At 41.8% G+C, this 15,707-nt stretch overlaps 1 long non-coding RNA gene across 1 annotated transcript; it reads right to left on the bottom strand.

Annotated features, from left to right (window-relative positions):
- Nucleotides 1-10,766: 10,766 nt before the first annotated feature.
- On the bottom strand, nucleotides 10,767-15,396 carry LOC114811071. Its single transcript, XR_003758767.2, has 4 exons — nucleotides 15,275-15,396; nucleotides 14,981-15,089; nucleotides 11,861-11,926; nucleotides 10,767-10,867 (listed from the first exon to the last, which is right to left on the bottom strand). It is a non-coding gene; the product is annotated as an uncharacterized LOC114811071 (long non-coding RNA).
- Between the last annotated feature and the right edge of the window lie 311 nt (nucleotides 15,397-15,707).

The raw sequence follows: 15,707 nt of genomic DNA, 5'->3' as shown, positions 1-15,707 counted from the left end.
TATTTACCAACTCACAGGTACTTTCACAAGTGCTTAGTACAGTGCTCTGTTGATTAATTCATTGAATGATAGAAAGGAGGACAGACAAAATAAATTACAGGTGGGTTTGTACACAAGTGCTTGTAGGGCTGGGGAAGGGTGGATATCAAAGTGCTTAAGGAGAGCACTGCACTGCAGGTCTTCTTAATCAAAGTTATTTACTGAGTACTTTCTGGGTGCAGAGCACTGTACTAAGCACTTGGAAGAGTACAATACAGCAGAGACGGTAGACATATTCCCTGCCCTCACTGAGCTTACAGTCTAGAATATCTAGCATTTAGAAAAAACATGCTCCTCACTCTTTCACTGCCATTATGAGTAACTCAAATTGTACAACTGCTTTTATGATCTTAATGATTGGATTCTGAAATGGTAACACAAATGTTTCCTGTTAGTATCTTATGGAGTAAGGTGGGACTGATTTTTTTGAAAAGGAAAGATTCAGGATTGTGGAATTATTTCATGCTTTGGAAGTTAAAAGGAAGGAGAACAGTAGCAGGAAGCATTATTGCTTTAAGTTTTTATGATAATGTGGAACTCACAAATTTAATAAAAAGTGGAAATGATTGGGGGCTATAATCCACATTTTGATAATTATAATCTTAACACTTTTGATTTCCTTTTACAAGAAATTAACAGTTTTATGGGTGCTGCACAATGTAGAATTCACAGTTCAGAATCTTAGCTATTTTAAATCAGCTGAAAAAAAATAGACTATATTGCCAAAGAACAAAAGCATTGTTAAGGAATGATATTGTTGGTCTCTATAATAATTTTAGGCATCATAATCATACTTCCGAGAAAAAGCTTGAGCTTGCTAGCTAGTCTCATTTCTATGATAGATTGAAGTGCCAATTTTGAGGGTACAACAGAGGACCTTATTCCCCAAAGATTGATTTATTTTTTTTTTAGCTTGGCACTCTCCTAGCTTTAAAAATTTTAAAAATCGGGTGCTAGACACCCGTGAACAGACTAGCAAGTGGATCAGGGATAACAAGGTTCTGATGATTATTTGGGGATTAGTCTGTGATTAATTCTTCTGGTCATATGTAAAAGATGAAAAAGGCACAAGTTCAAACTACTTCCTATCTCCAAAGATAGCAACATTTCTATGCAGCATAATTGGAAATTGTAATAAGAACACCCTGTCTGCATGATGTGATACAACACAATGGACTCCTGGGAAATATGAAGCAGAAGGCCTGGGAAGATCCCAGCACAGCAGTTAATTTTAGGAACATTATTGGATGAGGAAACATGTAAAGCTTTCTTTCCACATGATTAGGAAGAGAATCTTCATGAGCAGTCAGCTTTCCCTTAAAAAGGCCCGTAGTTATTTTGTCTTAAATCTCAGTTAAAACTGTTTTCTGTTCTATATCCATGTTTGGAAAATGGCTGCACTGGATTTTTGAAGGTTGGTGTCAATTCAGCAGTCATTATTTGGGGCAAACAAACTGTGAAGGTGGTGACCAGAGCTTCTTAGTGATTGGCCTCAAAAAAGGGGACACATTAAGAGCAGAGAATAGTGTTCCCAAGCTATTAAATTCATTCATTCAATCATATTGAATAATAATAATAATGTTGGTATTCCTTAAGCACTTACTATGTGCCGAGCACTGTTCTAAGCACTGGGGTAGATACAAGGTAATTAAGTTGTCCCACATGAGGCTCACAGTCTTCATCCCCATTTTACAGACGAGGTAACTGAGGCACCAAGAAGTTATAGAGAAGCAGTGTGGTGCAATAGAAAGAGCCCGGGCTTGGGAGTCAGAGGCGATGGGTTCGGATCCCAGTCCTGTCACTTGTCAGCTGTGTGACTGTGGGCAATTCACTTCTCTGTGCCTCAGTTCCCTCATCTATAAAATGGGGATTAAGACTGTGAGCCTCACATGGGGCAACCTGATTACCCTGTATCTACCCCAGCGCTTAGAACAGTGCTCTGCACATAGTAAGCACTTAACAAATACCAACATTATTATTAAGTGACTTGTCCAAAGTCACACAGCTGACAAGTGGTGGAGCCAAGATTAGAACCCATGACCTCTGACTCCTATGCCTGTGCTCTTTCCACTGAGCCATGAGCACTTACTATGTGCAAAGCACTGTATTAAGCGCTTAGAATGTATTAAATGTTATGTTTTATCAAGTTGAACTACTGCTTTAATTTAGATAATAATAGTGATATTTGTTAAGTGCTTACTATGTGCGAAGCACTGTTCTAAGCACTGGGGGGGATACAAGGTGATCAGGTTGTCCCATGTGGGGCTCACAGTCTTAATCCCCATTTTACAGATGAGGTAACTGAGGCACAGAGAAGTTAAGTGAGTTGCCCAAAGTCACACAGCTGACAAGTAGTGGAGCCAGGAATTGAACCCATGACCTCTCACTCCCAAGCCTGGGTTCTTTCCACTGAGCCACACAACTTCTCTTCCAGGGGTTTTCAAGAAATTCTAAGATTCTGGTCTCAATATTCCATCTCATTACCCTCTTCTACCTACACACACACACACACACACACACACACACACACACACACATGCTCTCTAGAATATCACCTGACATATAGAGATTAAGAAAATTTGTGCTGCTGTCACCCACTCCCTAGATTATATCCTGATGCTGTGAGGTAAATTCCTGCTGATACCAGAAGAGCCATGCACTTTTAAGAGAGGACAATTATGTCAGGAATAGATTATTTTCTCACCTGGTCTTTGTGATGCCATGCAATTTCTAGCTGGCTCTCTAGAACACTCTCTTCACAAAATCCAGCAAGAATGGCTTGGGAATCAATAAGAGCTGTAAAACCTGTAGGATCTTTAAGTTCCTTGCATGTGTGTGCCCCTGATTGAAAGCCAAATCTAGACCCCCAAAAATATATACATCCATTAGTAGTACTTATTGAGTGTCAACTGTGTGCACAGCAATGAATTAAAGCAATAGAGGTAGAAAAGCTGATCCTTGATCTTGTAGATCTTATAATGGGCAAAACTTTAAAAGAAAACTGTTGTAAGAAGATGTATAGCTAGGAAAAACCATTCAAGGAGCTAATATAATTCTATAATTTCTAGCAAAGATTGAGAATCCTATTAACTTCCACACATTGAGCAACTAGTCTGACACACCATTTAATTGTTCACTTCAGGTACTAGTTGAATTGAGAACTCCTATCACCTAAACCCTCCACATGAACCCTATAGTTTGTTTTCCATTAGAACTATGCATGACACAGTGGATAGAGCACGAGCTTGGGAGTCAGAACATCATGGGTTCTAATCTTGGCTCTGACACTTGTCGGCTGTGTGATCATGGGCAAGTCACTTCTCTTCTCTGTGCCCCAGTTACCTCATCTGTAAAATGGGGACTGAGACTGTGACTCCTGTGTAGGACAGGGACTGTGTCCAACCTGATTTACTTATATCCACCCCAGCGCTTAGAACAGTGCCTGGCACATAGTAAGTGCTTAACAAATACCACAGTTATTATTATTATTAACTCTGCCCAGATGACTGAGGCCATCTTCCAATAACCCTTTCAGGAAGCCACTTTCTGATCTTCTAGATTGGAGTAGGGACTGTGGCCTCTATGAACACTCCTTACGTGAGCCATCACTTCCCAGCAGTTCCACTCCTGGAGGTTCTGCTCAGCGGTATATGTTCAACAAGATCTTCAACCTGCTCTCTCAATCTTCCCCATCCACCTGTGTCTGATCGCATCCCTTGGCACCTGAGCAAAACACTTGCCTCCTCCCTTCGTTCCTCCCTGACCACCATCTTCAACTGTTCACTTTTCTGTGGTTCCTTCCTTACTGCTTTCAAATATGCTTATGATTTCCCTATCCTTAAAAAGACCCTCCTTTGTAGCTACAGCTCAATCATTGTCCTATCTCCCTCCTCCCATTCCTCTCCGAGTTCTCTGAGCAAGTTGTCTGCACCTGCGGACTCCAATTCTACAGTGCAACTCTTTCATCGACACCCTGCAAGTAGCTAACACCCATTTCACTACTTGGAAACTGCCTTCTCTAAGCTCACCAGTGACTTCCTTCTTGGCAAATTCAAAGGCCTTTGGGTTTGGATTCCATACTTATCCTCCTTGATCTCTCAGCTGCCTTCTACACAGTGTGGAGCGATCCCTTCTACTTGAGATACTGTCTAACCTTGGCTTCACTGACACTATCCTATCCTGGTTCTCTTCCTATCTCTCTGGAAACTTCTTTTTAGTCTCTTTCACTAGCTCCTCCTCCAACTCTCATCCTCTAACTGTGGGAGTCCCCCTCAAGGCTCAATTCTGGATCCCCTTCTATTCTCCATTGTCATCAACTCCCTTAGAGAAATGATTCGCTCCCATGGCTTCAACTACCCACTCTATCCGGATGATTCCCAAATCTCCTTCTCTGCAGTCTCACATTTCCTTCTGCCTTAAGGACATCTCTACTTAAATGTACAACTGAAACCTCAAATGTAACACATCCAAAACAGAACACTTCTGAATTCCCACCCAAACCCTGTGTTCACCCTATCTTTTCCATCACTGTAGACGGCATCACTATCCTCCCTAACTTGCTAAGCCCATAACTTTGGCATTATCCTTGACTTATCACTCTTCAAACCACACTCATGTCAACAGATCCTGACGATTCTACCTTCACGATGTCTCTAGAAACCACCTTTTCCTTTTCATCTAAACTTCTACTACTCTGATCCAAGTACTTATTCTATCCCTTGATTACTGCATCAGCCTCCTTGCTGACCTTGCTGCCTCCTGTGTCTCCCCATTCTAGTCCTTATTCACTCTACTGCCAGGATACTTTTTCTTAAAAAAACCTAAAAAAATCCCAAAAGAATTCAGTCCATGTAGCTCCACTCCTGTAGACCTCCAGCTGATTGTCCATCTAACTGCATCAATCAGAAATCCCTTACCACCAGCTTTAAAGCAATCACCTTACCCCCTCCTTGTTATCTTCCTGGTTTCCTACAACAGCCTACCCTGCACACTTTGCTCCTCTACTTTCAACCTACTTATTGTACCTTAATCTCATCTGCATTGTCACCAACTCCTTGTCTATATTCACCCTGGGGCCTAGAACTTTCTCCCCCTTCATATCTGACAGCCCTCCACTCATCCCACTTTCAAAGCCTTACTACTACTAATAGTAATAATATATAGTATTTGTTAAGCACTTAATATGTGCCGGGCAATATACTAAGTGCTGGGATAGATGCAAGCTTATCAGTTTAAATAGAGATCCTGCCCCTCATGGGGCTCACAGTCCTCTTTCCCCCCTTTTACAGATGAGTTAACTGAAGCACAGATAAGTAAAGAGATTGCTCAAGGTCACACAGCAGAAAAATGGAAGAGTTGGGATTAGAATCCTGGTCCTTCTTACTCCCAGGCCGATGTTCTATCCACTAGATTCTCAATAATTCTGATTCTCAATTATTAAGTGTTTTCTTCCCGTTTTGAATCAGGGACCTTTTGCATGTGTGGCTAATATGATAACCACTACATTATGGAAACTGATATCACATCTATTTCCAAGACGCCTTCCTTGACTAAACCCTCATTTCCTCTCCTCCCTCTCTCATGTAGTCTCTATGTACTTGGTTCTGTAACCTTTAAGTAATTGACATTCACACCTTCTATGTGGATCATTTCCAAATCCACTTATCTCCAGTCTTGACCCCTTTCCTTCTCTATGGTCTCAGATTCCTTCCTGACTCCAGGACATCTCTATCACACTGACCCCTCAAATTTAACATGTCCAAAACAGAACTCCTCATCTCCCTACCCAAACCTTGTTCTCCCAATGACATTACCCAGCAAATGATTTTGACATGCACACAGATGTGCATGTGTGATGTGCTTTAATTAACAAAGGGGCATGTTCCCTTTGCCGAGGCTGACAAGGAAAATGAAAATTTTCCTTTACCTTTCACCCTGGTAAGCACTTTACAGCTCTTTGCTTTATTCTCCTGATCTCTCTCTCCAAATTCTCCCAACTACCTCATCTTTTTATACATTTCTATCCTTAGGAGTGATCTGCACCCTCCAACATGAAATCACTAGGCTGCTCTGGACACTTGAATGAGTTGCTGTTAAGTCTAAATCCTACTTTTTTATGGTGTTATTCACTGATTAAGTGTCAAGCACTGTTTTAACAGTTGGGGTAGATAAAAATTAATCAGGTCAGATATAGTCCTGTCCCATATGGGCTCACAGTCCAAGTAGGAGGGAGAACAGCTTTTTAATCCTCATTTCACAATTGAGGAAACTGAGGCTAAGAGAAATTAAGTGGCTTGCCCAAGGTCACAGAGCACGCAACTAGCAGAGCTGGGATTAGAATCCAGGTCTTCCAACTCCCAGGCCCATGATCTTTCCACTAGGCCAGACTGCTTCTCTCCCCATCTGTTCCATGCCAAACATCAGCAGAGGCCTCTCAACTGTCCCGTTTCACTGGGAAATCACTCTCATGGGTTGGGTGAGGGTGGACTCACCAACAGGCTTTGTAAATTCCCAGAAATGCAGACCACTGAGAGGTCAAGCAGTCATCCCTGTTGATGCCTCATCTATTGTCTAGGTGGTTTAAACTATGCAGTGGTTGGCCTAATAATAATAAGTGCTTACTATGTGCCGAGCACTGTTCTAAGTGCTGGGGTAGACACAGGGGAATCAGGATGTCCCATGTGGGGCTCACAGTCAATCCCCATTTTCCAGATGAGGTAACTGAGGCACAGAGAAGTGAAGTGACTTGCCCACAGTCACACAGCTGACAACTGGCAGAGCTGGGATTCGAACTCATGACCTCTGACTCCAAAGCCCGTGCTCTTTCCACTGAGCCACGCTGCTTCTCTAGCAATGAGGGGGTGGAGCTAGGGAAGAGGGAGGGTGGGGTGAGCCATGATCCTACCCTTCCCCCAATGGCTCAGTTTTCCCCTTCTCCCACCCCTCCTCTCTGTCTGCCAATGGAGCTGTGGCTATGACGCAGCATTTGTGGAGCCCGTGGAGCCCTTTTCCAGCATCTAGAGAAGTTGGGGGCAGAAATGACTTGGGACACAGCATTTGGAGGCTCAGGGACTTCCCAGCCCCATTGCCATATCAGATTATATCATGTGACCAGCAGAGAGGATGTGGCTAATTAGCAGGCTATAATCAGTCAACGCTACTTATTGCAATGGTGTTTACTGATTGCTTACTGAAACCCAAGCACTGTACTATGTGCTTGGAAGAGTGTAGTCCAAGAAAACTGGTAGACACATTCCCTGCCCACAAGGAGTTCACAGTCTAGATGGAAATTAATGCCTTCGGCTGAACGGAGATAGATAGAATAGAGGTGACCAGGCATACGTGTAATTAAATAAAATACCGCTTAGGCAAATAGCACCCTTGTCGTATACCCCACTGAGAAACACTCAAGAAACAGCATAGCCTTGGGGAAAGAGAATGGGACTGGGAGTCTAAAGACATGGGTTCTAATTCTGCCTCTACCACTTGTCTGCTGTGTGACACTGGGAAAATCACCTACCTTTTCAGTGCCTCAGTTTCCTCATCTGTAAAATGAGGGTTAAAAACCTTATGCTTTTCTCCCTCCTTTAGATTATGAACCCCAAGAGAGACAGGGACTGCATTCAACCTAATTATCTTCTATCTACCTTAGCACTTCTACCATGGTCTTCAGTCCATGATTCAGTCCATGATTCCCCATTCCTCAAGAACCTCAAGTGGCTGTCCATTCACCTCTCCCTTGGGCAGAATCTCCTTATGATTGGCTTTAAAGCCCTCAATCACCTTGCTCCCTCCTACCACACCTCACAACTCTCCTACTACAACCCAGAACACACACTTGGCTCCTCTAATGCCAACCTATTCACTTTACTATCTCATCTATCTGGCCACCAACCACTCCACTCGCTCAAGTCATGCCTCTGACCTGGAACACCCTACCTCTTCTTTTCCAACAGACAATTACTCTCCCCACCTTCAAAGCCTTACTGCAGGCTAATCTCCAAAAGACTCTCATTCAATCTTTTCCCACTTCCTTCTGTGTCACCCTGGCTTCCTCCTTTTATTCACCAACCTCTCCCACTCCAACAGCACTTAAGGGCATATCTGTAATTTATTCATATTAATGTCTGTCTTCCCCTCTAGATTGTAAGCTTTTTGTGGGCAGGGAATGTGTCTGTTTTCTTACTCATTCAGTAGTATTTATTGAGCGCTTACTATGTGCAGAGCACTGTACTAAGTGCTTGGAATGTACAATTCGGCAACAGATAGAGACAATCCCTGCCCATTGATGGGCTTATTGTGTGGTATGCTCCCAAGTACTTAGTACAGTGCTCTGCACATAGTAGAACTCAAGAAATATGATTGATTGACGTTATCTGTGAATAAATCCCTCTAGTCTGTAAGCTCAGTGTGGGCACGGAATGTCTACCTACTCTGCTATATTGTACCCTCTCAAGCTCTTAGCAATGTTCTCTGCCCACAATAAGTGCTCAGTAAATAAGATTGATTGATTGGATCCATAGTCAAGACAATGCCTTATGAAATATCTCCCAATGTCTTGGTCTCTCCCTCTTCAAATAGTTGGAGTAAACACCAGAGTTGGTTAAGGTTGAAGAAGAAAGGAGATTTCCTGTAGCAGAGCACCAGATTGACACAATTTGTAAATCACACTGAACATGATATTCTTTAGAAATCAGCAGATGGAGCAGAATGGACATGCCCTTAAGATATAGCCTTTTGAAAGCTGAGGGGCACCAGATCTCTGCTTTGGTTTGCACTGATATCGGAAGAACAATAAGATGCCTACTAACAGTTACTTTGAGAGTTCCAGCACTCCTGTGAAGGCCAGACTGGAGGGAGAACACTTTGGCACCCCTTGTTTAAACTCCTAAGCAGAATTGTCAATCATGGTCCTTGGCCAACTGTTATTTTGGGCAATTCAGCTTTTTGTTTGTATTTCTGGCTCAGAAAAATGTGTCCAGATGCATCTGTTCCCCAAAGCCTCTAATTCACTGTTACTTACCCAGGGCCGGAAAGCTGGAGGAGGATGTTTTTACGCAACTGAAGGCGATATTGAGATGCTTCCTGATGAGAAGCAGAGGAGATGCCACATTATGTTTTCAGGCAATTTGTCCTGCGAACAATTTACAAGAAAAAAAGGGTGTATTTTTAACGGGCAAGGAACAGGGGCCGAGGACTGACTACCTTTAGGCTTAATGTTTCGGCTCCTGAAGCGAGGCCCCTTGAAGAACGAACGCAACAGGACACTCAAATGGAGATGCTTTCAGCCTTTATATTAATGCCAATGTACTTTCGCTTAATGAAATACATTCTAGCTACTATCACAAAATGCACTCTAAGAGGAGCACTCTAGTATTAATACAAAGAATCCAACATTTCCAAATGCCTCACTTATCGATTGTTAAATATAACTACCATCATAATAGACATGAGCCCACATACACAATGCAAATTGGGCCCTCTCTCAGTTTATACCAGTGCATGAATTCATTTTGCAAAGTTCCTTCTAGGTTGTATTTTCCTCAGGAACAGCTAATCTGTGATTATGGTGAACTACTGAATTATGATGTTTAGGCCTCAAGATTGGGTGGTAAAGCAGTGGGGGCGGGGGGAATATGAAGCTAGTGGGAAAAGGAGAAGACGTTAGCCAAGAGTAACATGCAGTATGATAGGGACCTGGGAGTGAAAATTACCATAATTTGCAATGTTAATTGTCCTTGAATTTCACAGCTGCACAGCTGCATGCCTATGTTTAGTTGTAACAGGCTCATTAGGAGGGTTGATTTAGATTTACTTTATTCTGATTACCATATCTTAAAACTCCATTTTTAAATCATGAGCTCATATCATTTTGACACTTTGTGAAGCATCATCACTTTAAAGACTTTACAGCGAGACAGGCATCTTGATGCCTTATTTACACCAGATTCTGCTTCTTTGCCAAAAGCAACATTGACTTTGGTGACACATTTTTAATTCCTAGTCAGTAAGTGCATCATTTGATAGTATACTGCCAAAACAGAACCATTCAGGGAGAACCTTCAAAACAATTCTGCCAGTAAAGATTTTTTTTTATAGACGATAAGGTTGTTTTGTACTGCAGGCTGATATATGACTTTAATCCTCTTCAAGATGGTTGTAAAACTGTAAGGCTGTGCTGACTCTGCAAAAAAATCCATAATCTATTCTTATTCAACTTCTAAATTGAACATTTCCAGGAACCATCCATCAATAGATGAATGGTTTGAGGATTGTTGTGGAAGCTTCTAAGGGTTGGAAACCCTGAGAGTCTCAAGTGAACTGGACATGTTGCTAAGAAGATCAAGCTGTTGCTGTTCCCTTGTCTTTTGTGTACAATGTAGGCTAACATTATGTCAGCTGATTCTCTTTTTCGCAAACCAGGAATCTCAGTAATATACACACTCAAATTCTTCTGTTTAACTTTGTGGAATGAAAACAGAACCCATCATTAGGTACAGCAGAGGTGAGTGTCTCACTCAACAGTTGTGGGTAAATGAAATGAGGGAATATCTTGCATACGTATCTTAACCAACCATTTATCAAGGTGTGCTGTTGGCATCCAGAGGTTGAGGAAAGAGTGTGTGGATGGCTCACTGTAAACCATCACCAATATTGAAAAAACAATTCAAGCCTACGTCCAACTTACTACAGGCTGCCTCTTACCTGAACTAGACAAGTCTTACATGATTCAGCACAGCTTAGGCTATTGGCCACTAATGAGGAAGCAGAACTGCTTGACAGTTCACAGTATCTTCTAAACAGTTGTAGGCAGGAATAGATTGTTCACCTTGAAAAGGGGAAGAGAAAAGGTGTCCAAACACGTTGCCTTCCTCACCCTAACCTGGGTGAGGGTGTCTCAGTTCCCTCATTGACAAAATTGGGATTCAACAGACTGTGAGCTCCCTGTGGGACTGTCTGATGACATTTGTCTGCCTCTAAAGCAAAAGTGCACACGCCCCCACAGTGATGCACTGTGATGTTAGACAAAGAATCGTCTTCTAAAGATTTAAATAAACTAATCTCGGTGGGATCAATTTCAGACCACTGCACTCTAGTTGGAGCTTTCAATGATAGTGTTTAGAAGTGATGCCCGTGCATGAAGGAAGGTCATCAGGCCACATGGGACCAGTGAACTCAACAGCAGTGGCTTTTTGCTGAGTGACTACATCAAATATCACCTCACAATTGCCAGCTTTCATATTTTGCCCAACAATAAAAGAAAAACCTTCTGATGCCTCCCCAATATAAACTGTTCTAAGTGCTGGGATAGATTCAAGTTAATCAGGTCAGATGAGGTCCCTCTTCCACATGGGCTCACAATCTAACTAGGAAGGAGAACAGGTATTGAATGCCCATTTTACAGCTGAGGAAACTGAGGTGAAGAGAAGTTAAGTAACTCGCATGGGATCACACAGCAAAAAATTGGCAGAGGTAGGATTAGAATCCAGTTCCTCTGACTCCCAAGCCTGTGTTCCTTCCACTAGGTCATGCTGCATGATCTTACTGTGATTACATCATGATGCAGCAAAGCAAACACATAGATTTCCCGATCATAGTAACCGTGGTTGAAGCAGAACAGTGGATGGACCACCATTTCCGACACCACAAGCGCCTACTATCCTTTCAACTATTGCATCAAAAACTGGCTTCTAAATCAATTTGACCGATCAATCAATTACTGAGTGCTTACTGCATGCAGAGCCCTATACATAGTGCTTGGGAAAGTATAACAGTTGATAGACATGTTCCCTGTCAAAAGCAAGCTTACACTATAAAATACCTGAACCTTCAATTGCTGGAGAACAAAGACTCTCACAAGCAACTCCACAGCAACATCATAGCTTCCCTGTGAAAAAAGAAAAACAAATTGCAATCACCAACTTGCACAGTGATTGCGGATTTCACCAAGATGCTGTATCTCAGGCAACTGTAAGTACACTGGACACAGAGAAAGGGCCTCACAGTCTTAATCCCCATTTTCAGATGAAGGTACTGAGGCCCCGAGAAATGACGTGACTTGCCCGAGGTCAAACAGCAGACAAGTGACACAGCCTACCAACAGTGCCAGGCACTAGAAATAAGAAACATGACAGCACAGGAATGAACAGTCTTTTTGAGTGCATGGTATGGTTGGAGACTTTTGATCCCACATTGGTCTCATCTACTTCATCCACGGATGAACCTTAACTGTTAGAGCTAGCTCGAGTAACAGTATATACTTAGTTTCCATTTAATGCAGTTCCATGTACTAGGCCCTTGTGAAGTAGTTTCCTTCCCATGAAGAGTTTATAGTCTAACATGGGAAAAAGTACAAAAATATTTCCAAAAAAAGTAAAAATAAATGATTGCCTGAACAGTTTGACAAACATATATATGGGTGTTGAGGTTGGGCATAAATACATTCACAAATCCTAGAAGTGGCTGATGGTTTATATGACATAAGTTCCTGAGAAATTAATCAGATGCTTTCTATGAACAACCAAGTTCATACATTTTTAAAAAATTGGGCAGAATAGTTATGTGACTTGCTAGATAATTTTAAAGTCACAAACTAATCATATAACCCTTGACTTCACTACAGCTCTGCAAGAAGTCAATTTGTACCTTTTATGCATGTTCACAATCTGATCTGAATGGCAGGAAAACACAATCTGAAATAATATCAATGAGCGATGCGAACTGTTGAAAAGTGACAGCATCTTGGGTGTTAAAAATCTATGTCAGGCCATACAAAAACATAAGTGGAATACAGCTAAGGCTGTTCTTTCATGTGTCATGATTGTTGTATGGATCTTCCTCTATTATGACTTCACTGAATGGGAGCCAACATGCTTTTCTCCCAAACGTTTTTATTCCTGTCAGATTCTGCTATTTGACTTTTATGCTCTGGCTGTGACAATATTCTGAGCCCACTGACTTCTGTCAGAAATCTTCTAGGAGAAACCTTGGTTATGTGAAATGCCTCCTGAAACACTGAATATAACAGCCATCAAAATTCCAAGGAAAATGAATTCTTTTTTACTTCTGAAACCCTAGACTAATCAATTGCTTTGCACATATCCCAAAGTCTTCATCCCTGGGTCAAATTTTATCTGGTTTTCACAATAGATTTCTCAATCACCCCCACACTATGGAAAAGCCCTGTTCTCAGCCCTCGGAAAAGGCACAAAGTCATCAATTTAGACCCAATCTCTGATCCACAGGGGCCTCTCCTTCTAAAATGGGTCAAACTGGCTGCAGGCATACAACAAAAAAAAATAATGAACCAAACAGTGCAAAAATAACAATTAAGCTACAGTGGCCACAAAAACAGCAGTAGATTACTCCTGGAAACAATTGGCCTAGGGCCTCCTCAATGTTCCAGCAAGGTCAGCATTTGTCAAAACGTCACAATTCTGTAAAAGTTGGGAAGGTAAGCCCAATCGATCTCTATATATCCTTACACCCTGCCAATTCACCCATCTGCAAGTGATTAATAAAAATTATGGTATTTGTTAAGCCCTTATTTTATGCCAAGCATTGTAGACAAGCAGCATGGCCCAGTGGAATGAGCCCGGGCTTGGGAGTCAGAGGTCATGGATTCAAATCCCAGCTCTTCCACTTGTCAACTGAGTGACTGTGGGCAAGTCACTTCACTTCTCTGGGCCTCAGTTCCCTCATCTGTAAAATGGGGATTAAGACTGTGAGCCTCACGTGGGACAACCTGATTACCCTGTATCTACCCCAGTGCTTAGAATAGTGCTCTGCTCAAAGTAAGCACTTAACAAATAACATTATTATTATTATTATTACTAAGCACTGGGGTAGACACACACTAATCAGGTTCGACACAGTCCCTGTCCCACTGCAGGCTCACAATCTAAGTCGGGGGAAATAGGATTTAATCTGTAAAATTGGGATGAGGTAACTGAGGTCCAGAGAAGTGAAGTGACTGCCCAAGGTCACACAGCAGCCAAGAGGCAGAGACAAGATTAGAATCCAGGTCCTCTGACTCCCAGGCCTCTGCTCTTTCCGCTAGGCACCACTGCTTCAATGTCTGCATCTCCCTATAGACTGTAAGCACCTTGTGGACAGATATGTCTACAACTCAATTGTACTGTAATTTCCTAAGCTTACAGTACAATGCATGGCACACTACACAATAAGTGCTCAATAAATACTACTGATTGATATCGCTCTGCAAGATTGTAAGCTCCTTGATGGTAGGGATTTCTTCTACTTACTCTATAGTAATCTCAAATGCTTAGTATAGTGCTCAGCACACAGAAAGCACTCAATAAATAACAATGATTGATTGATTGGGGGGTGGGGGAGGGTGGTGCTTCCCTGTAAAAACCAAGTACCTAATGGAGAGTCTGGGTATATCTTCCTTTCAGTTCCCCATGTATTCATTCATTCATTCTTTCGTCATATTTATTGAGCACTTACTATGTGCACAGCATGGTATTGTGCACTGTGGAGAGTACAATATAACAATGAATCGACATGTTCCCTCCTCATCTCAAATTCAAAGTCTAGAGGGGGAGACAGACACCAATATAAATAAATTACAGATATATATCTATATATCTATATAGATATATATATAAGTGCTGTGGGGCTGGGAGGTGGGATGAATCAAGGTAGCGAGGCAGAAGGGAGTGGGAGAAGAGGAAATTAAGGCTTAGTCAGGGAAGCTCTCTTTATGTAGCTGGTTTGGTAATTTTACATGCCCCTTTGATATCGATTGGGGTTCTCCCAGCTCTCTTCCCATATGAGATAAATAAATATGACTGATTCATGAAAGGCACGCAAGGTCACTGAAAAAAAAAATCTTGGATGACTGCTTTTTGTTAGCACCATAAACCCTCGGGCTCTTTCCTTTCACAGAAGGGACAGTCATTAGGAGTCCAAAACTCACCCTTCATATTCATTGGTTGTTGATATATTGAAAAACTTATATCTAGCTTTTCTTCTCCTTTCCTCAGCAGCACATTCTCTCCAACATTCTTATGTGCTCTTTGACCTCCCTGATAAAAACACACAACCAGGTGAGTTACAGGGTTTCAGCTTTTACTAGACAGTGCACAAAGTAAGTTTTACCTCTTGGTCACAATAACAGTATGAAAAAAATCCATTACAAACCACCATCCCATAGTCTAACAGGTCTCCCAGGGATTTCAACACCCCTTCCTATCCCCAGGGTCCCACTTACATTCCTTGAGGAGCACTGGATTTGGTCAACTTGAGGTCACATGGTCAACAATCCTGTGGTTCGGCACTTCCTAAATTAGCTTTATTTCCTCCTGTTCATATGCTTATCCCTCTGGATAATGTCCCCAGAGAAGAAAGGGTTGTCTGAATAAAAAAAAAATAATTTGTGCTTTGATTTATTATTATCACTATGAAATATTAATAATCAATGTCTGTTTACTGTTTGATTGTACTACAAGTGCTTAGTACAGCTCTTTGCACACAGTAAGCACTCAATAATACATACATAAATAAATACAATTCATTCATTCATTCACTCAGTTGTATTTATTGAGCGCTTACTGTGTGCAAAGCACTGTACTAAGTACTTGGGGTAGTACAATCAAACTTACTGTGTGGAGAGTGCTTATTTTGTGTAGATGACTGTACTAAGC

The sequence above is a fragment of the Ornithorhynchus anatinus genome, chromosome 4 (assembly GCF_004115215.2).
Source record: "Ornithorhynchus anatinus isolate Pmale09 chromosome 4, mOrnAna1.pri.v4, whole genome shotgun sequence".
Lineage (NCBI taxonomy): Eukaryota > Metazoa > Chordata > Mammalia > Monotremata > Ornithorhynchidae > Ornithorhynchus > Ornithorhynchus anatinus.
The sequence above is the reverse complement of the archived record's forward strand: the minus strand, read 5'-3'. Positions and strand labels throughout refer to the sequence as shown.